This window comes from Canis aureus, chromosome 31 (assembly GCF_053574225.1).
Source record: "Canis aureus isolate CA01 chromosome 31, VMU_Caureus_v.1.0, whole genome shotgun sequence".
Lineage (NCBI taxonomy): Eukaryota > Metazoa > Chordata > Mammalia > Carnivora > Canidae > Canis > Canis aureus.
The window spans coordinates 19,354,597-19,376,653 of NC_135641.1; the positions used below are offsets into that span (position 1 = coordinate 19,354,597).

The following is a 22,057-nucleotide window of genomic DNA, read 5'->3' on the forward strand; positions in this document are numbered from 1 at the left end:
ATCCTTTTATCTACCATGACTATTAGAGTTCCATGGAAGAAGGGAACCCATGTCGGAGGCAAAAAAAAAAAAAAAAAATTTAAAAATTGATGACTGAGGCCATCTTATAGATAAGGAAAGCAGCGTTTACTTAGAGTGGCACACTAAGTCAGTGACAATGTCAATTTTGTAACCTAGTCTTTTGTCTCTTGTCCCAAGTTCACTCTGCCAAACTACAATAAACTTTCCCTATACAGTCACAGATCTTTTTATGTAGTCATCTTAGGCTATGTTACTAAAAACACACACTAAGAGATCCACAGCCCCATATTCAAAATCAAGATACTATGGAGGATACAGTATCTAGGTGGTAAATGCAAATGAGCAGCATGCTATAGACCAAAACCAAGCCCTTTAATACTGTTAAGTTTGGGTGCACTATTACAGCCCTTAGGTAAAATATTGATTCATTTATTACTTAGCAAAGTAATGTTTAGGGAATATATTTTTTATTTTTAGTTTTGGTAAAAAAAAAACCACATAACATAAAACTTACCATCATAACTATTTTTAAGTGTCAAGTTCAGAAGTGTTAACTACATTCCCACTATTGTGCCTGGTGGTATCCTTCTCAGTTTAGGACTTGTTTAGGACTTAAATCCAAAAGAAAGATAATTAAAGGATGTAAATCTGAATTAAGATGCTACTTTCCTCAAGACATGTTTAATGAAATATTGTTATCATAAGCTATGCCAGATTAAAAATTTTAAAAAGGGTAACATAGATAATTTTTGGAAATGTGGCATGCTATGGGAAATTCAGAGTGAAAATTCATATTTGAAAAACTCTGAGAGATCATACTGTAAAGAATCTTTGAACTTTGTATAATATAGAGTACCCCAAACTAATTTTCCATAGACTCTCCCCAACTTTTAAAAAAAATCAATTTTTATTCTTCAGAGCTAATATTTTGTAAAACATTTTGGAAAATTCTTCTCTAGTAGAACTTCTACAGATTAAAAGAGAGAGAGAGAGAGAGAGCTGTAAGGCAATCTTTATGTTATTTATGGCTCTGATTTACCAATTCTTTATCCTCACCTTGTGGATAGGATATTAATGGATATCCCATTAGTTTGATCATTCAACAAATATTTAGTCACTGTGTTAAATGCTGGGAATACAGTACTGGATAAATCAATCAGGGCCCCTGACCTTGCAGAGGTTACAATCCCATTGCCTAAAAAGGAAAAAAAAAAAGAAATACAGGGAGCAAAAGCAGTATTTGTTGTTTCTGGCAAGCAGCTTATCTGGCTATGTTTGTTTTGTTTTCCCTAATTCTAAAATGAGAATAAGGGGGTGGGGTGCGGGCAAGCAGAACACCAGTCCAGAAGTTTACAGTTTGCTCTTTGAATAGAGATAGCCTATATTTTCCTGAGATCTACTTATGCATCAGCAATTAGCTCAATGATAATTCACTAGGAATCCAAAGATGGGCTTCTGTTGTTTAGAAAGAGGGAAATGGGAAAGAAAACAAGGAAAGAAAAGAAAGCAAGTGAAGAAGGAGGGAAGGAAGGAGGGAGAGAAAACTGTGTTTCCTGGTCTCTTCTCCTAGTGTAACTCCTTAGCTATTGATGTTACTTACCTTCCATACAAGATTTCTTTCAAATGTCAACTGAAGACTGTTTGGTCAATGGTCTGCAAGTCATCGTTATTTTTCTCATAATTCAAAGAGTCTCTCCCTATCAGCTTCAACTCTTGGTAGTAACCATGGGTCCTACCTCTGTCAGGAAATATTTTCTCTAATTAGCTATCCAACCTTCTTTCTCAGGCTCTGACCTTTATGCTGGGGAGTCTGTACCTTCATGTGAGCTGCACATGTCTCCTCAACAAAAGAAAAGAACAGCCCAGAGGCATAGACACTGCTTGGTTCTCCAGACCTGTCCCATCCCTGGAATACCTATACACACAAATTGGACATGGTCCAAAAGATACTCCTGAAAGGTTCAAGAAAAGCCCTGCCTTCTCAGTGGACAGTGCCCTCACATCCCATTCTCTTATGTGGAAGTGAGTGACTTGAGGGCTGATTCCTATATATAACACTTGAAAAGAAATGTTTAAAGGTTACTGGCCTTTGGTCACAGAGATTTGAGAAGAAGAAAAGGGTGCAAAATTGAAAAGAAAAAAAAAAAGAGGTTTACAAGTAAGAGAAGGAGGACCTCATGCCAGCTATGGTTTCCTGGCTGCATGTGTCCCAGGTGATTCTCTAAGTGGGTCCTGAGCTGAATCCTCTGGGACATTGCAACTTCATTTTACTCTTTCTCTCCTGCCTGTCGCTGCTTTTCCTTCAATGGGAACAATGTGAGTGAGATGAGATCATTATCAGAATACTACAGGAAAGGATTTAGGAGAAAATTTGGATTTTAAAATTAAAATGAAGAGCTATGTTAGTCTGCTTTCTTTTTCAAGTTAGCTGGGAATCCATTTTCCAATCCATTCTTCTCTCTGTCATCTGCCTATTGATAATACGGCAGGCCACGTGGTACTTGTCCTTTTTATTCCTTTTAATTAACTTTTTAAAATCATGTATGTTTACTGGTACGGATTTCTATTCTCTCTTCTCATCAAATTTGTTTGGCTTATTTTTTATTTACACGCCACTACCCACTGCTGTGAATTAACAATAACAAAAAATCTGCACTCTCCCCTTCCACCTCTTGAACTGGAGAAACAGTTAGCTAATAAGAGGCTAAATGAGCCTTAGAGTATAGAGAAGCTGGAATCCTTAAATTATTTAAATTGAAAAATGGCTGGTTTTACAATCAGAAAAACTCAAGTGGACCATAAGCCCTAGTTGATTGTCCTCTCCTTATCTGGATGATCTTGTAATGACAGCTGGAGTTATCTGCCATCAGCATCACTGTCCACAAAAGCTTCTACTCTCTCTGCTCAACTCTTCAGCAGCCCTGGGGAGCTGGAGCTGTTTCAGGGGAGAGGGCCCTAGAGGATTGGAAACTTTATTAAAATGCAAAGCTGTCTCTAGTGACATAAAAGCTCAGTAAAAAGTGTTGGGTCTGAGGCTGTAGAGCCAGAAATGATCTACAGAATGAAAAACTGAGATTTCATATACTGACACCAGAAGGCTAGGGTCAGTGTAAAATAAAAAGCCATGTGAAATAAACAGCAGTATAACATAAAGAGAAAGAGATGGAAGGAAAGGAAAACACAGTGTTTCAACGTGAGTGGTGCAACAAAGGCCTTGTGGCAGACTAGCCCCTCGCAGAATTTGGCCTCAGGAAGCAGCCCTCTGGAATGTATTATGGGAAGTCAGGAGAGTTGGCTGCTTTGAAAGCTTAAGGAAGCACAGGCACACACACACACCCCACCCAAATATTCCTGATTTTTCTCTTGGTATGCAATTCATTCTTGAACTACCATCCATGAATTTTCTGAGACTCTTTGTTACCAATAGAATCATTACTACTAATAATACATAATAATAGGAACCTCTCCCCTTTTGGCTTGAAGGCTGACAGTGGCCTTTCATTTCATTTGCCATATAACCATGAGGAATCTAATCCTCTAAATATATTTTAAGTGTATTTGCCCAATTTGACCCATCATACTGTAAAATAAAATAAGATCTTAAATTTATTTGATACTTTGTCTATTTAACTTAAAGGACTCCACATTTATTACTCACTAATAAGTTGGAATGTTGAAATGAAAATTGAAGCACTAAAATCCATAGCAAGTAAATAGTTTTTTATAAACAAAGAAAATTTAAAACAAGGTTCAATTTCGATTTGAGTATACTGAGCTCTTCATAAATCCCTCTTCCTTTAATTTGCTTCAAATTTCCTTACTAGACAAGAAAATCACTCTAAGTACCAAAAGTCATAATATTCAAAATAGCTCAGAACTTGTAAAAACCAAGGTTGTATATTCCCTTCTGTGCTTCACAGCTTTGAAAATATTTGTTAGGAAAGATTGTTTAACTGTAACATCACCATCATAACAATTGCCAACAATCATTTATTGAGTACTCATCATATTTCTTCCCAGCCCTTATTCCTTCTCCAAGCCTCATCAACAAACTTCATTTTCACTTCTGCTCAGGAACCTTGAAAAGGAAAAAAATCAAAATGTTGGTCTAAATTACCCAAGTGGTGATTTCTCCTTTTTTTTTTTATTTCTCTTTTTATGCAACTAGCAAGTTTGGTTAGCAAATGAAAAAAAGCTAGATGAAGTACCCCGTTCCTTCAAACTCAGCAGAAGACATTAAAATTATTACTGGTTGGGTCACAGTTGGAGTCCAACCTCCAACTATCAGTAGAACCTTCCAAATATGAATACTTTTATCCTTATTTTTCCTAAAAATATTGTGTTTACACTTGACATGTTTATAAACTGTTTTTTTTTTTTTTTGTGATGAGGAAAGATTGGAAGGATTACTTAAGATGTTTTTTCTGTTCAGTTCGGAGATGGCTTAAGATGTGACCTTGCAAACAAACTTCTTTCTCCAATGTAAAAAAACAAGGTCTTCTCTGTCCCCAAAAAAGAGACTGGCCACCAGAACACAGAGAGGTCCCTTTGTCCAACTCTCCCTCAACACCATTAGTATGCACTGCTGCAAACTTGAGGCCTAGTGAGGAACTTCTTTGACTTGGGAGGTTGGTTTGTGCAAAACCCCAACCTTTGTTTCACAGGGACAAATTATAGTCCCTCGTAAGATTTGGAGCTCCACCATGTTCTCTCACTCAGGACAGTGTATTGGAGTGCAAGCGAGTGAAAGCAGTGCTGTTCTAAGGATAACTTTGAGCTCTATGGAATTAATTCTTAAATGGCTTGTGTGGAAACCCCAGAGCTTTATTATTATTTCACATTTCTTATAACACATCTCAAACGCAGTTGATCATGACACACCAGAGTCTTATGACACTGGGGTTGAAAAATATCCACTTAACAAAATTGGCAACTAAACTGGCAGAACTAATAGATGATAAGAGATCATTAGATTCCTGGAGCTAACCCAAGGTCTGAGAGGGCACTCCAAATCAAGTCTGGTTCTTAGGAATCTTTGCACAAATGATAGGACCACACGGTACTGCTCTGCCCCTTTCAGCCTGGTACTCCTCACACCTGATTGGCTCAACAGCCTCAAGTTTATGGGGCAGGACAGGACAGAGTGTGTTTACATTCAACTAGGATTTAAATAAGCTTAAGATACCAAATATTGTTAACAACATGAAATTCATTTTATGTACCATGACTAAATGTTTGTCTTGTTATGTTAACTTGGACTTTACATTAAAAACAAAATTGGGGCACCTGGGTGGCTCAGTTGTTAAGTGCCTAACTCTTGATTTCCCCAGTCAAGTGTCTGACTCTTGATTTCAGCTCAGGTCATCATCGAAAGGTTGTGAGTCAGCTCCAAATCTGGCTCAGCATGGAGTCTGCTTGAGATTCTCTACCTCTGCCCCCTCCCCCTGCTTGCTCTCTCTCTCTCTCTCTCTCTCTCTCAAAATACATAAATAAAATCTTTTTTTAAAAAAAGAAAATGAAATTCTTTTTGGACAATTTTCAGTAGTTCAAAATGTAATGATTCCCTATATAGAGTTTTTAAAAGGGACAATACTGCTGCATGTGGGTGGCTCAGTTAGTGAAACAGCCGGCTAAGCAGCCAACTCTTGATTTCTGCTCAGGTCATGATCTCAGGGTCCTGGGAATGAGCCTGAGTCAGGCTTCATGCTCAGCAGGGAATCTGCTTGAGGATTCTCTCTTCCCCTCTCCCTTGTTCCTTACCTCGCTCATCTGCTCTTTCTCAAATAAATAAATCTCTTTCAAATTTTTTTTACATAAATGAAGAAATAGGCCAATACTTGGGGTGCATGGGTAGCTAAGTCAGTGGAGTATGCAACTCTTGATCTCAAGGTTGAGGATTTGAGCTTCATGTTTGGTGTAGAGATTGCTTAAAATAAAATCTTTTAAAAAAGAGAAAAGGCCAATACTGATACTATATCCCAGACAAGTTAAAAAATAATCTCTGAGAATGAGACCTAGGCATCAATATTTTAAAGCTCCAAAGACAATTCCGCTGTGTAACCAAGGTTGAGAACCACTAGTCTAAGGAAAGGAAAGGGGTGTGAGAGGCAGATCAGTATGGGAAGAGATTCAGAAATTGTGGTCATACAATTCTAAATGGTATTATTTAGATTTGTCAGCCTGATATTCTGAAAGCTGCCAGGGACACTGGAGATGGGCCTAACACAGGTCCAGACAGTAGTCACTCCTGGCTTCTCTCTGTGTCCTTGAAGCCTACGTCCCTGTGAGTCAAGGGCAAGAGAAGTGGTGACTTCACCACAGCTATAGAATTCTCTCAGAATTGATGCAGTAAAACCTTTCTCTCCTTCTCTCTCTTTAGAGGCAGGTAAAAGTAGAGGGTCCTGGGCCTAATACAAACTTCTTCAGAATACACAGTCAGAGCAGAGTTGAAAAAAATAACATGGACTGTCTATTGTGTGCAAAGTACTGACCTAATCCTTATTACAACCCTATCAGGCAGGTATTAGATGTGCCTCCATTTTACAGATGAAGATACTGAGAAATGGCAGCACAAGAAGTCTGCCTGAGGTCATACAGCTAATGTATATCTGACTCTGGACATTTCCTCTAAGACAGATGGAAAACTGACCAAGGGTCACCCTAGCTATTCATGGACAGCTGTCTGTGTCAAAAGAATCTTCCATTCTTTAGGTAGAGGATCAAATTAGTATGCTAATTGTGTTCTTTGCAAGTATGTCTAAGCAAGCATTATACTCACAGACACAGAAGAGAATCTTAGTATTCACACACCAGTATGGTATTTGTCCTCTTTTGAAACATCATCACTAGTTCTCATGACCAATTTAAGTCTATTGGAGTTTCTCTGATTTAAAAAAAAAAAAAAAGTGTTTGGAATAGCTAAGAGAACCCAGTGTATACATCTAAGCTCAAGCTTGCATGGAACCTTTGGAAATGGGATATGTATCCTTGTTATAACAATTCTGAAAATGGAAATCCTCTTGAATTTGTAGTGGTAGGAAAGGAAAAGAAAAATACATTTTGCATGATATCCCTATGAAGTCCTAGAGTGTGATAGTGTAATTGGGATTGACAGCAACTCTAAACAGCTGAAGCCATCTGTTTCCTATTTTGTAAACTTTTTTTCAACCAGAAATTGCTAGCTACCTAAAGAAACAAGGTAGGACAAGCCTGCAACCAATTTGAAGAAAGCAGTTTATCTTCTATTTACTCATCAAGCATTGCCTTGTGTCTATCACATGCTAGGTTGCCGTTGCTCTAGCTGCTTCATCTTTAACTCCTTCCCTACTTCCTGGCATGCCTTGTCCCTCGCCCTTTCTCTCCCAGCAGCCTTATTCCGTGTCCCTCCACCGTGTGGGCCAAAACTGCTCTCAGATCCTTCATTCATAAGAAGGTAAAAGTGGTGGACAACAGCTAAAAATAGTTATGATTTCCAGGGTGATAGGCATTTTAACAGAGATCAAATCCTTTAAGCTAAAAGGGCAGTGTTCTTGTGACATAATTACAGGCAGTGGTTCTCTGGAGACTGATGACGCCTGCTCCAATCTTGCCACTCCCATGGCAGCCTGCTGCTTTCCTGAAAAGGTCAATTCCTCTTCATGTTTTTATCCCAAGTGCTTAGGCATGGTGACCAGCATATTTGGCACTCATTAATGAAGGAAACTCTGGCCTGAAAAGTTGCAATGATAAAGATGCCCTGACACAGATGAATGGGAAGATGCTGGATTAGTTTTGAGCCAAAATGCCATGGGGAGAGGCCAGGTAAAGCAATAAGAGGAGATAACCTAGTGCCATTCTTTGAACTCTCCTAGAAACTCATGTTGGTTTTGAGAGACTTCTGAGAGTTCCAGTTATCTCTAGGATCTACCAATATGGTTTTACTTAGCAGCTCTGCTGCATTGCAGTTTGATGTTTTTGAGCTATATGCAAATTGGGATAAAGAGTAAATAAGTCATTCCAAAAGTATTTATGGAGCACCTGTTATGAACGAGGAATGCTGCTAGGCACTGTAGAGTGGCTGCCCTCATGCAGCTAACATTCTACCTGAAGAGTCTGATGTGAAAGCATTATGTAATTCAGTATTTAATCAGAGTCATGTTGAGCTGCAAAGGAAAATTGCATGGTATTAATAAAGCATGTAATAGAGGGACATGCCCTAACACAGAAGGTCAGGCAAAACTTCTCAGGGAAGAAAGAGTCACTTAAGCTTATTCCTGAAGGATGAATGGGAGTTAGCTAGACAGAGAATTCATAAAAGGAGTGGACATTCCTAATAAATATTTAGTCCTGAGAATTGTCTTGATTCTACTTCTTGATATTGCCTGGGTAGAAAATATTTTGAGGTCTTTGTGACAAGTCACCCATTCAGTCAAGGCTCTGAATTCAGACAAAAGAAAATATTGGCATAAAGAAAAGAATCATTTCCATAGTTGTCAGTAGCTATGTGAGATGCGCACATGTGTACTGTGATCTCATCCAATACTATTTTTCTGTGCTCTCTCCTTGGTTGTTAGCATGAATGCCCATTGGACATACCACCAGCATACTCTAGGCCAGCAGCTTTCAAATTCTGAAACGCCCACAGACTAGATTGTCTATATGGCTCTACCCAGAAACTCTGGGTGGAAGAAAAGGAGTTAGGAAAAAGGAAATGAGTCCAGGAACAGAAAACCTCAGAGAGAGCCTGATCTGTGTAAGCCTGGTCTGTCTGACCATCTCACCCTTCTTTTAATATGGAGCCAATACTTTGTCTGCAAAAAGACATTCCCAAATCATGCCATTTTATACATCACCTTCCCTTGGTCCCCTTCTTCAGCTAATTAAATTCTTGTTCCTAAAAACTCAGTTCTGGCAACTTATCCTCTTACCCACCATCCCAATCTAATTTAGATATCCCTCCTTTGTGCTCTCTTAGCATGCTGCACTTTTATACCTTATCACAGCTATATTATAATAATTGATTTACTTATCTGACTTATCTACTTCTTGAGGGAGTAAGTTCCTTAAGGGCAAGACTCATGTTTTAATCATTTTTGTATCCCTAGTCCCTAACAGAGTACTTAAAAATCTGCTGAATGAATTAATGTTCATGCATGATAGTTACTTTTCCTTTCTTAGCCTCAGGAGAGACGTGGAGACCTAGATTTTGCATATCTGGTAAACAAGCCTGGATTTGTATATAGGAAACTTTTGACTTATGCCAGTCTGAAATTCATCTCCATTTGTAGATAAGCCTGTTGTAGTTACCTTACCTGAGCTGCCCTCTATAGCCTTTCTTTGAAAACATCTTAAGAACCAATAGACCAGAATATGTGGTCCAGCTCACCTATACATTAGTTAAGAACAAGATTGGTTTTGATGTTTCAGCACTGAAAAAGATACAACCATATGCATACATCTGATATTTAGTCAATGTGTTTTAAATAATCTCCATGTTTTATATTAGAAATGGTATCATTTCCAAGCTAGAAACAAGGGAAGAATAAACTGTACCTAGCAGGATATGTGCCAAATAGTAAGTACTTAAGTATTTATTTAATGAGAAAGGGAAGGGATACATTAATAAAGGAATAATTGGATACATGTATGAATACAGTACAACCCACAGGAACCCTCTGGCCATGAATAAGAATAAGAGACTTATCATCAGCAAAAATGACAAAGCCATCAAACATAAAATATAAAAGCTACTAGAGGGGTGCCTGGGTGGCTCAGTCAGTTAGGTGTCAGACTCTTAATTCTGGCTCAGATCATGATCTCAGGGTCATGAGATTGGGCCCACAATGGGCTCCACACTCAGCGGGGAGTCTGCTTGAGATGCCCTCTCCCACTGCCCTTGCCCCCATTCATGTGCACGAAGGTGTGCTTTCTCTCTTTCTAAAATAAATAAATAAAATATATATTTTAAATATTTAAAAAAAGCTATTGGAATATCACACTTTCCAACCAAATAAGATCCAAATATCATTCAAATAATGAAAAAGAGGAGTGTGTAAAAGAAAAAAAAAAAAGCTAACCTGGAGGAGGCAAATGTTTGACATACGAGGAAAGTGTATTCTAAACTCCAGAGAAATCCCCATACAACCCAATCTTTCTTCTTATCCCTCCCTACCCTCATAGGCACACATCGTGGGTGTCTTGTCTCCCTGTTTCCCTGAAATAATTTGATTTGAAAAAGAAGATGTTTGGAGACGACAGTAGGGTAAAAGAACGTTTCCTCCAACAGAAATTCTCCTTCCTTCTCTGCCTACAAGTCCTCAAGGTAGGACAATTGCCACCTCTTCGATGAAAGCCTTTTCTGGTCTGCAAGAGCCCCCAACTACTTGCCCCCCTCCTCTGCCCTACCTCTACAGCTTACCTCTTCCCCTCTTTTGCGACTTGTATCATGATCTTTTATTATAGTTGCCTACATCTACCGATACCTGTCCTTCCTCTAGAATAGGAGCTTTGAAAGAGGGGTTGTGTCTTATTTATCTTTATATCCCACTCTCCCTCTCTTCTTGCTCCATTCCTAACCCAGAGCCTGGCAAAAAGTAGGGATTCAGAAAATGTTCGTTGGATGAAGGAAGGGAAGAAGGAAAGAAGGAAAAAAAAAAAAAAAAAGGAAGTTTATTTCTGGAGAAAAAAGCATGTGTCTTCTTTCCTCAAAGTATTTTATTTTTCTAAAATCAGGGGCAGCCTGGTTTCTTTACCTAGGTGTTAGGGCATGTGCCCTTGAACACCTTACTCTGGCAAAGAGCCCAAATTCCATCTCCAACCAGCTGAGTCACTTTCAGTTCCTTTGTGGTTCATTCATGCTTTTCCCCTTCATTGACACATTAACATTTCATGGTGAGTGGGTCCTGTTCAGCTGGCAGCCCCTCTTAGCCCCCACACCTCTAAGCTGTCCTCACTTCACTAGTTCCCAATTGCCTGCCTCTCGGGGGGGCTCTGTCGCTGTCAGCATATAGCTAGAGGAGCTGTTGTTGGTCTGCTGTTGCCATACCTGTTTTCATAATTAACAATGTGTGGCAAACTCAGAACGAGAGCCCTCTGCTAGAGGCGGTCTTCTCTTATGTGTTCTTTTCCAAAGCCCCAGGTTGTTTTAAGAAAATGAGAGAAAAAAAAATAAATAAATAAAAATAAAAAAAAAAGAAAATGAGAGAAAAACCAAGAATGAAAGAACTGGGCAGATCGACTATCTTCTTTGTTTGGTATCTTCGTTTAGTATCAAAATCTCTCATTTTTTATTTCCCTCAAATACCTGGACATTTCTTACCTCCATGCCCTCTGCAACCGTGACTCCCAGTGAGTTTCTACTTGGATCTTGTTTTGTAGGTCAGCAATTTGTACCTTAACCTCAAAAACAGCAAAAACCCGTGAGCAAATTATAATTTAAAAATCTAACATCTCTAAAGCATGGCATGCAAGAGTTTCTGTTTATTGACTTTGAAAAGGAAATTGAACACACACACATACACGGGCACACGTGTGTGCGATTTGTTACAAGCTTAGCATTTCAAGATTTACTTTTGGACCTTAGGCCCTTAGTAGGTACTCAATAACTCCCTGCTGGCACAGTGATTAGTTTTAGTAGCTCCCTGTTATTTCCAAAGACATAGCATTTTCCAGACTTTTCTGATCAACAAATGAAATGTAGCTTTTCTTAAAGCTGTGGAAATAGAATAATTCATATTGCGAGGTTATTTATTACCAGCCAGACCCTCATCTTGCTCTACGGGGCTCTGATAATCACCTATTTCAGAAGCCATTAGCCTTCTATGTGTCGCAAAGCACTCTTCACCATAACGTGTCTGTGCCTTTGTATTCTAGGGGAAGGAATGGTGTGTACTGAAGTAACAGACCTCTGTTGACCAAGTAAGAAAGTCTTTGATGCACAAATAGTACATTTAACTGCTTTTATTTGATAGTGTTGAAATTAAATAGTGTGTGGAATCCCTGCCCAGGTATGGAAACATATAAAACCTTTGAGAATATGTACATTAATTCAGGTGCCGAAAATTATAGAAACAGACGTATAAGAAAAATATGCACTGAAAGAACGTAACAGTCAAGGCTTAGGCACTCACAGGAGAACAGCAGGAGCTGACTTTAACTTATTGATTTTAGAACCATCATTTAAAAAAAAAAAGCGCCAAATATTGCCTTTCCTGTTTTCAGATAATAATGACTGTTGTTGCAAATTATAAAATTTAATTAGCTATATAAATGCCAGAGGAACAAATAGTGTGCTATTGTCTTGATATCTTTCCAGAAATTAGTCTTTTAAAATAAATTTGCCATATTAATCATCTAAAAATATTTTTGATCACTGAATTAATAGTTTGCAGCCTGTTTTCAGGTACACTCATTGCCATAGGTGATTGCTTCTTAATTACTACACGGGCTCTTTCTATTCACTCATATTAATTCATGTTTGCTGGCACAGTCCCAAAAGGCAGCCTTGCCCTATATCTTCTAATTACTTCTATAATTGAATTTGCCCACTTTTTCTAACCTATTTTTTAAACTGACTGTGTTTGTTCATGGTTTATTGTGTCTTTTTTGTGTCAGTTCTCTGCAAGCAGAATGTACATTGATTCTTTCCTCGTTTCTCATTAATTTTCAAGAGCTTTGCTGCATGTCTGTTTTCTTATACTGTCAGACCTATTGCTAGCCCAAAAAAAAAAAAAAAAGGACTCTTATTATTAAAGGTTAGGTAAAATAGACTGAAGTTAATTAATTCATTAGTAACTCTGAGCCAATTACTGAAGCCTTCTCTTATTTATATACTTGTTAACAAGACAGAAATGAGAAAGGCCAATTACAGGCACATGTCCTTCAGAAGTTCAGCAAACCCAGAGCTCATGCACTTATTGACACCCCTCCAAAAAAATATCAGTTTATATATTACATGTGTGACACTGCATTTAAAAATTGTTGGCTGACACTCCATTCTTTTAATAAATTTTAAAGGATTTTACCCCCATCCATAGAAATCTTTACCATGCCTCCTCACATTGCTAAATTTTTCTGAAATTATCTCAGGGAGTATTGCTCAGCCTTAGTCATTACAAAAATAGAAGAAATTTGACTTACTATCCAAATTTTATTATTCTGTCCCTTCCAAGCTACTAGGGTTTTGATTCTTGAAATAGGATCATTGACTAGCAGATCGCATATATTAGAACCCTTTAAAATACGTTTTGCCTGATCTTGATTGAATATGCCAAAATTTTACAACATGTGGAAACACGCTTTTTTTTCCCCACATTTTTCCTGGTGACTAATATAAATAATTTTAACTGCTTCATCCCTACAAACTGCCTGCACAGTACATACTCTACCTGTTAATTCCCCTTCCCTGCCTCAGAAATATTTTGTTAATTTACCAGGGGTTTGGAGGGAAGGGGGCCAGTGATTGATTAGTTTCTGTACCTCTACATTCTCTACATATGTTGCTGTCAGCGTGGAACCAACAAACCAACAGAGTCAATTGACACTAATGTCTCAATAAATTGGTTGTTTGACTGAATTAAAACTAATTTGAGTGTTTGGTTTAGGTTTGGATTTATATTTTTCATCTCACGTGGACACAGATTTGCACAGATAGGTGATGCCATAATAATGTCAGGGTCACTGCCACCTAACAGTTTAGGTTTTCCTCAGTCCCAAATGTACTCGAACGTAACCAACTCCTTCATAGCATCATTGTGATCATCACAGCACTATAAAATGGGAAGGAATCTCAGCAAATGATTAGTCCAGGTCCTTCATTGTTAGAAAACCAAAGGAAAACGGTTTAAAAATGTGCAGCGTACCTTAGTCGGGAAGCCTCACTTAATATTTCCTATGTCTGAAGCTAACACCTGCTTGAAGTTCCATGCTCTCTTATTTATAACTGTTTTATGGAACATTTTAATTTCTACCCTGGATTATAATAACCTGTATCTTTCTCTCTGCTGAATTATTCCCTAATTGAAGAAATAAGTGTAGGGGCACCTGGGTGGCTCAGTGGTTGAGTGTCTGCCTTCAGTTCAGGTCACGATCCCTGGTTGAGTCCTGCATCAGGCTCTGTGCAGGGAGCCTGCTTCTCCCTCTGCCCCTGTCTCTGTGTCTCTCATGAATAAATAAAAATAAAAAGTTAAAAAAAAAAAAGAGAGTGTATTTTATGCATTTTTTAGCCCGAGCAGTCAGCCCAACATCTGGCCAGTAGTCGGCCCTCAATGAGTATGTACCAGAAGAATTATGGATGAGGATGAGGAATCCATGATCTCTTTTTAATGTGCTCAGTGTCTAACATCCCTCACCGTCTAGACCCACTAAAGAATCTCATGCTTGAAATCAGTTAATGTATCTTAATTTTCTGTGGTAACTGCAATAAATTGGTAACAAATGTTCCATTATTAATTCATTATGTAAGCTTCTCTGCTCCAAGATTAAAAATCTATACTAATTTTTCCTCAGATGAACTGTTTTTCATTCCTTTAATTACTACATGAATTTTCTTTTTTTTTTTTTAATGGCTTTATGAACCTTAAGTTTGTTGCTTTGGGCCAAGACCACACACACCCTTGTTGCTTTTCCGATTCCATGTGCAACGTGGTCTCTGTATTTTCAGAAACACCTACGTAAACCACAAATTCGATCTCTGGGACTCCTTCACTCCTTAACCCATCAGTTCCTCATGCCCCTGCCTCAGTGAAGGTGGTTTCCATTCAGCAAATTTGGGAATATTGCCCCTGCCTTTCTTTCTTTTACCCTCCCTCCCCCTCCCTCCTTTCTTCCTCCCTCCTTTCCCTTTCTTCTTTCTTTCTTTCTTTCTTTCTTTCTTTCTTTCTTTCTTTCTTTCTTTCTTTTTTCTTTCTTTCTTTCTTTCTTTTTCTTTTTTCTTTTCTTCTTTTCTTTTCTTTCTTCTTTTCCTTCTCTCTTCCCTCTCCCTTCTTTTTTCTCTTTACTCTTTGAAATAAGGTACTTCATAGCTATATCTTCTAATAATAACGTTTTGTATGTGTATAATGATCTCGTTATACAAGCTTTTTTCATAGATAACGTCTCATTTGCTTCTTATAAGCTAATTATTATTCAGATGAAGAAACAAAAATTCAGAGAGCTTAAGGGGGTTTCCCAGGGCCACACAGCTAGTTACAATTTCAGTCTTTGAATTCTTGACTTGGTTTACCTATAAGAACAAAATCCAGAAAGCCCTCTTTCCTAGTTGATTCTTACCCTTTGTGTAAGGAAAAGTATAGTCAGCTGAATGATTTTTTCCAGTAATTATATAGGTTATCATAAAAAAGAAAATGTGACCTGGTACTTTCATGTACATTCATCATTCCTGTGAACATGCAGTCTCTGATTCTGTATGTCTGAATTTCTAATGAACTCTCAGGGATCTGGGAGTGGAGGAGTGTTGCTGCCAATCCAGAGACCTCACTTGGGAGTAGTCAGGTCTTAGTGGGCAGAGTGAGGTGTAGGAATTGGAGAGACTTGATTCAAGTCTGGGCTCTTCTCTTTACTAACTATGACCTTTGGCAAGCTACTTAGCCCTGGGGAGCCTCAGTTTTTTCATCCTTAAAATAAGGATGATAATATGTATCTTACTCACTGTAAACCAAGGAAATTGACTTGTAGTGAATGGACCTGCTTTCTCCCCACACTAGTGTCTGATTAATCTTCCTAAGGTCTCCCTCCACTTGGAGACTTTCCAGGGAGCCTCAGAGCCTGGTCAATTCTGTATGAACTCCTCCCCCAGAGCCTTGAACCTTCCATGTTATAGCCAATGTCACCTTTCTGGCTTGATCTCTCCCTACTTTCTGCTCATACCTTACATGTAGCTAACATATCAGATTTTCTACTCCCTCTTCTTGATTCACCTTTGTCCTACCCAACCTTCATCACACCTATAGACATTCTGTCCTTTCTCTAAATCGATTCTCCCATCCAGGCTCTTACTGGGAGCATTTTTGCTGTTATCCCTCCTCACTCCCAGCCTCTACTAAATATGTCTCTCTGGTATTCGAATCCTCATAATACTCTTTTTCTCTTTGGATGGTTTCTTTTGTATTCTGTCTTATGTTCTAGTTATTTCTGTAATTATCTCGTTTCCTATTAGACTCTAAATTCCACGAGGATGGGGATCAGATGCAGATCAGATATTACAATGGTAAGAGCATAGCCTTGGGGCACACAGCTCCTCCATTTGCCAGGACAAAACGCCTACCCTGTCTGACTGAGCTCCAATTTTCTCATCTTAAAAGTAGGTGCCAGTGATACCTAGCTTGCAGAGTTACTGGGAAGAAATGTTGTATATAAAATACCTCACATAGTATCTAGCACATAGTGAGGGTTCATGTCAATGAAATTGAGTAGATGAGAACTGACTCTGTAATCCTAGTACAACTCAGACATTCATTCTAGTGTGTGAACAACTGGACCCAAGCCCAGGCTTCCGATTTGTGGGAGAATTTTAACATTTTCTTTTCTGGATGTGTTTATCTCAGTGTAAAGCCTTATCAGAATACTCCATATTCAGTCTTATTCAAATCAAACTACATTGGTTGATCTAGCTCCAGTAAGTATAAAGTGATGATGAATATTGGTTATATGTATGGTATGGTTAAAAAAAAAAAAAAAAAGCACGTGGTTTTAGTTCAACTTGGGTTTGAGTACAAGCTGCTACTCACACTAGCTGTTTCCCTAATCTCTCTGAACTATAACAATCTCAGAAGTTGGGATATTTTTTTCATTTTATTTTTTATATTTGTCTATATTTTAAGGATTTTTAAAAATAAAGAGCACATTATTTCTTTAGCCCAGAGACAATAATAATATTCTCTTGAGTGACAGTGATAACTTTCAGTGCCCCACATCTCTACTTTTATAAGTTGAATTTATATATATATATACATTTGTATATATATACAAAATTTGTATATATATACAAATTTCACTTGACTGTTCCATGTTTTTGTGGCTTTAAATATTTTATCTCAGTAATTGCTAAGGAGATGTAATTGTATTCCTTTTTAAATTCTTATCAACTAATTTAAAAATACTAAAGCAACAAACTATCATAATTCAGTTTAACCTTTTGGGGGACAATGTAATTTTAAAAAACCCTACAATTTAGGGGTGTAACTGAGCCTGGGCAGCTTAGTGGTTGAGCATCTGCCTTTGGCTCAGGGTGTGATCCCGGGGTCCTGGAATCGAGTCCCATATCAGGCTCCCTGCGAGAGCCTGCTTCTCCCTCTGCCTATGTCTCTGCCTCTCTCTGTGTCTCTAATGAATAAATAAATAAAACCTTAAAAAAAAAAACTACAAGTTAAGTGTTCTCAGTGTAGCCAAAATTGACTCAATGCCTACACACAGAGCAAGAGATGAATCCAAGTTGCATCTAAACTTAGGGCAGTCAAAGCCACAGTCACAGCTATCATCAGTATGTTGTTTTGTTAATGTGGATAAAGAGGGTTTTAAAAAGAAAAATAGAAAATGGGGCAAACCTTGTTTTAATCAGGGAGTATATGGAAAGAAAATTAAATGCCTATATTAAAACCTATTCTTTTAGACTACCAATAACATTTCCCCCTGGTCTCAAGAGACAGTCATAAAACAAAGGCTCATAGTGCTTTTAGTACAGGCACTGAAGTTGTGTGCTGTGTATGTATGTATAGTCCTACATAGGAGGAATGCAATGTTTAAAGCTGCTGTCGCCCCTTGGAAAAAAAAAAGAAAAAAAGTGGGATTCTGAGTCGAGTATGTATGCATTTTCTGTTTCTCTGTCTTGTGGGTCCTTATTGCTAAAAATATTTTTATGAAATTGCTCTGTGCTTCGTGTGGTCTTGTTTGCTCATTCTCAAATCTCAAACCATGGCATAGTTATGAAACATCTTGAGTTATTAAAAGTAGAGAAACTGTATTTTGTTTGTGAACTGAACAGCAGGCCAAGCAATGTCTCCAGAAACAAAGATTTTATTTTATATGAGAAAAAAAGTTATTTTTCGTTAGAAGCTACAATAAGGGATAGTTCTAGGATAAAGAGACAAAAACTGTCATTTGAAAGCTGTCTCGTTGAAGCTGTTTACATAGCTACAGATGAAGTAGAGATCGGTTTCTTTTTCTTGGCCTGTTTGGCCAATGTAAAGCATCTTACTGGGTGATCAAATCTTGAAAAGTCACCTTAAGATTTCAGTTACTTATCTATATAGCATATCAATGCTCGATTTAACAAGAATGACAACAAAGAAATATTTAATTTTACTTCTTACAGCATAAACACAGAGTGAGACACACTCTATGAAATGGTTAAGAGCATGGGCTTCAAGTCAGACTAGAGTGAATGCAAGCCCTGGGTCTACTGCTTGTTAACCTCATGATCTTCAGCAACTTAACCTCATGATGTCTGTTTCCTCACCTGTAGTACAGGATTGTGCCATATTTCATTAGTTGAAATGTACATTCATTCACATTTTAACATTAGAATGCATCTCACGACTAATGGTTTGTTTTAGCAACATTTTCCTTTCTTTTCTTTTACAACCTATGGCACCTTATAGTCCACTAAATAACTAATAAATTCTTCCTAGAATCATTTTGAGATATAAATACATAAAATAATGATGTAAAATCTTGTGCTCTAGAACCTGGCCCACAGAAGACTCAGTAAATAATGCCCATTAAAATGTTGTACACTACGATTCTTGTAAACTCTGGCATTTTCCTATCTTTTTATTCATAATTTGTGTTTGCCAAAACTAGAAGTTAGCTTCTTTGCAAAAATCCTTATGTTGGAACAATCTGCCTACCGAATTGTTCATCAGATTTCCTCTAATTTCTCTGGCAGCAAGATATTGACCCTAAGGGTTCAAATCTGACATAAGGGCTTGTGAAAGTCCACAGTGATTTGTCACAGAATGAGCTGTCTGCAGAAAAAAAGAGGAGTAAGTAGTTGAGCATGCTGTAACAGCGCTGAACCCACCGTAAGCACCACAGAAGTATTGCTGAGAGGGATGCAGTGACATGCAGCAAGTGGTTAGAGAGCATAGGTTCTGGAGCCAGACTGTCGGGTTCGAGTCTTGGCTCTTCACCTTACAAGCTGTATAACCTCAGGCAAGTTGCTTAACTCCTCTAAGGCCTCCATTTCCTTCTAGGGTGGTTGCGAAAATTAAAAGAGCAGTGTCCACAGAAGGAGTGGACATTATGAGTTTGTTATTATAATCAAAAATACACCCTTCTTCTGTTTAAGTTCCTTTTTAAAAAAAAAAAGAAAAGTCTCAGTTTTCTGATACTGAAACGGAATATTCCAGTCTATTTTTCTAGCAGGCGATTGTTTTAAGGCTGATAGAGTCTTGTACCATATAAAACATAAAACCTACAAACTGTCTTTTGAGTTACTTGTGATCATGTGACCTAGCTGATAAACTAGCCTGTTTAGTACTCACTTAAGTCTGAGGTTGCTTCCAATAGCCTCTGCAGTGTCTGTATAATATTATCTTGTTGTGGCTTAAAATGCAGTATTACATAGGTCAGCCTGTATCCCCAGGAAAGGATCTTTATTACTAGGAATTTCAGTGAGCTCCTTCTGATGTTTGTTCATTTGTAAACCATATTATTCCAATATATTTTAAGTTGTGAATATCACTATTGTGCTTAGAACAACTATAGCCACCAAGCATGTTTGAATCTCTAAGCACGAGATTGGATGTGGCTTTTTACTTGTTGATCAAACTTATTAAATACAAAGAATCAACTCGGAAGTGAGAGCTTATGAGTAGTTAATCACTGCATTTTGAGGGGTAATTATTGACATGAATAATGGTAATCGGTATTATTTTTTCATAACCAAAGTATATTTTTTTGTTTTCTCTTCTCTTTTTGTTCACATTTCATTCACTCTCTAATATCTGTTATCAGTGTCAGTATCAAAGAGACTCCAGCATGATGTGTGGGAACACTGATGTCCCAACAACGTAGCTCCAAAACCCAGTCTGTCACTGAACTAGCCCCCAAATCTCCAATAAGATTTGTCTTTGCTCATGTCATAAGTCTACTAAGGGCAAGGTGGCCCTCTTTGATCCTGTAGCTCTGCCATCTAATGTATGTCTTCCAAGGTCATCCAGGTAAGGAAAGCAGAACCTGGAGGGCCTCTTTTAAGAGCCAGTCCTGGAAATGACTGGGAATGTCAATTGCATCCAATTCCATTAGTGAAAATACAATCATCTGGCCCTAACCAAATTACAAGGGAGGCTGAAAAATAAGATCTTCCTACTTGCCCAGGAAGAGAAACTAGTGTGGCGAATACATAGCATTTTCTCTGCCACAGCTTCTTACCAGGTGTATGACTTTGAGCAAGTTGTCTTCTCAGAGCCTCAGTATTTTCATTTGCAAAGTGGCAATAACAATACCTATCTTGCAGAGCTGCTGGGAAGATAAATGAAGAAAGGAATATAAAGCACTTAGTACATGGTAAGTACTTCATGACATTGTTACATTTTAGTACTAAGAATCAATAGTTTCTCCCTAAAACGTACCCCTACATAACTCCCCAGGTATTAGCACCCAAGTCATCTGGCCTCCACTGGTTTGGCTCTCTGCTGATCCTTTCATTCCTGCCCAATCTGTCAGGGGTGCAGGCTCCAGGCGGCTGAGACTCTAGGCCATGGGACTGGCATCAGGATAAGCATCGTACTACAGGGGCTGGGATGAGAGGAAACCAAAGCCAGGGCACGACATTGAGAATGCGCTCTAGTTTCTCCAAAAGTCTTGGAGGGGAGGATTTTGAGGGGATGAATTAAAGGGGTGGAGGACAGAAGAGAAAACTCGCCAGTTGTGTGAACTTGGTGCTTAAAGTAGACCCTAAATCCCGATATAGCAGCTTCAAGAAAGGGGACAAATGAACACATATTGAGTACTTACAATGTAGCAGGCATCATGCTAGGGCTTTCACACAGGTGACCTCATTTAATTCTCACAGGGATGCTTAGGTAAGAATCATTAACTCCTGTTTCCAGTACAGTTAAAGTACTGAAGCCGATGTAGCTAGTGATATGGCTGGAAGTGGGTCTTCCAAGGCCTAGTGTCATACTGTCTGTACTATACCACCACTTTATGTGATACGAATTGTACTGATGACCAGTTGATCTCAGAGAATAGAGAGAAGTGTATCCTCCTTCAGAGGATGAGGAAGTAGATCCGTTTACCTCCTCAAGCGACCACCCTACCCCCACTTTCTACATGACCAAAGCAGCTTAACTCACGGTCAGCCTAGGGTACAATGTATTTTCAGTGGCCCCCTCCGAAACACACACAAATACATTCCCGTCTGCTTGCAAATGTTTGAAATTTATTTCACCAAGAGAGTAAATGAGCCTGTGGATGGGTTCCTATTAACATGTATGTGAGGTCATTTTCTTTTGGGGGCGCATGGAGGGTAAACTGATTTTACTGAGTTGGATGGAGAAAGCTGATCAGACTGAGGCCACAGCAACTTGACTTCATAATTTGACAGCATGGGCAGGGAAAACATCCGGAAGTCTTGAGCCTCCTATCGCCATAAAGGCCTGGAATATGGTGGGAACTCGTCCTGTAGAACAGTCCCATGAAATGAACCCTGAATACCGTGCCATAAAGTGCCCTCAGGGTATCCAGATATACCCAGAAAAACCAAGGGATTTGGGGTTTGGCATTTTACAGGAACAGTATTAAAACGGAACTACATCTGCTGCAGCAGAACTGAAATGAATGTAAGACTAGGTTTTTCCAAACTGTCAAAATAAATTTACTTGGAATTGTGAGCAGCATAAACTCTGTAAGTTCCAGTCTCTGTCTCTATTTCTAATACATGTTAGGGTTCTACCTACTGATTTAAACAAGTATAAGAAACAGTTCATGACCCAACATGCCCCTCATACTTGTAATGTGTTTGGAAACCTCTTTGCCGTTTCTATGATATCGTGTCTTCTTTACCATTAATTCTCATACATGCTACTTGAAACAGGGCTTTCAGGATCCATACCATACT

General features: G+C 38.4%; 2 protein-coding genes across 39 annotated transcripts in view; one reads left to right on the top strand and one right to left on the bottom strand.

The window, feature by feature from the left end:
• LOC144302453 (uncharacterized) overlaps positions 1 to 22,057 on the top strand; it is a 696,165-nt gene that overhangs the window by 569,406 nt on the left and 104,702 nt on the right. For 24 of the 38 annotated variants that reach the window (XR_013369309.1, XR_013369306.1, XR_013369299.1 and 21 more), the window contains 3 exons: positions 10,180 to 10,321; positions 11,872 to 11,916; positions 20,453 to 20,502. The exons of 7 other annotated variants lie outside the window; for them this stretch is intronic. The gene's annotated coding sequence lies outside the window, so the exon portion shown is untranslated. The remainder of the gene's footprint in view (positions 1 to 10,179; positions 10,322 to 11,871; positions 11,917 to 20,452; positions 20,503 to 22,057) is intronic. 7 more of the 38 variants (XR_013369296.1, XR_013369302.1, XR_013369319.1 and 4 more) reach the window with 2 other exon arrangements.
• The window catches only part of LOC144302455 (uncharacterized), a 193,687-nt gene that overhangs the window by 117,957 nt on the left and 53,673 nt on the right, over positions 1 to 22,057 (bottom strand). The gene's annotated exons all lie outside the window — the stretch shown is intronic.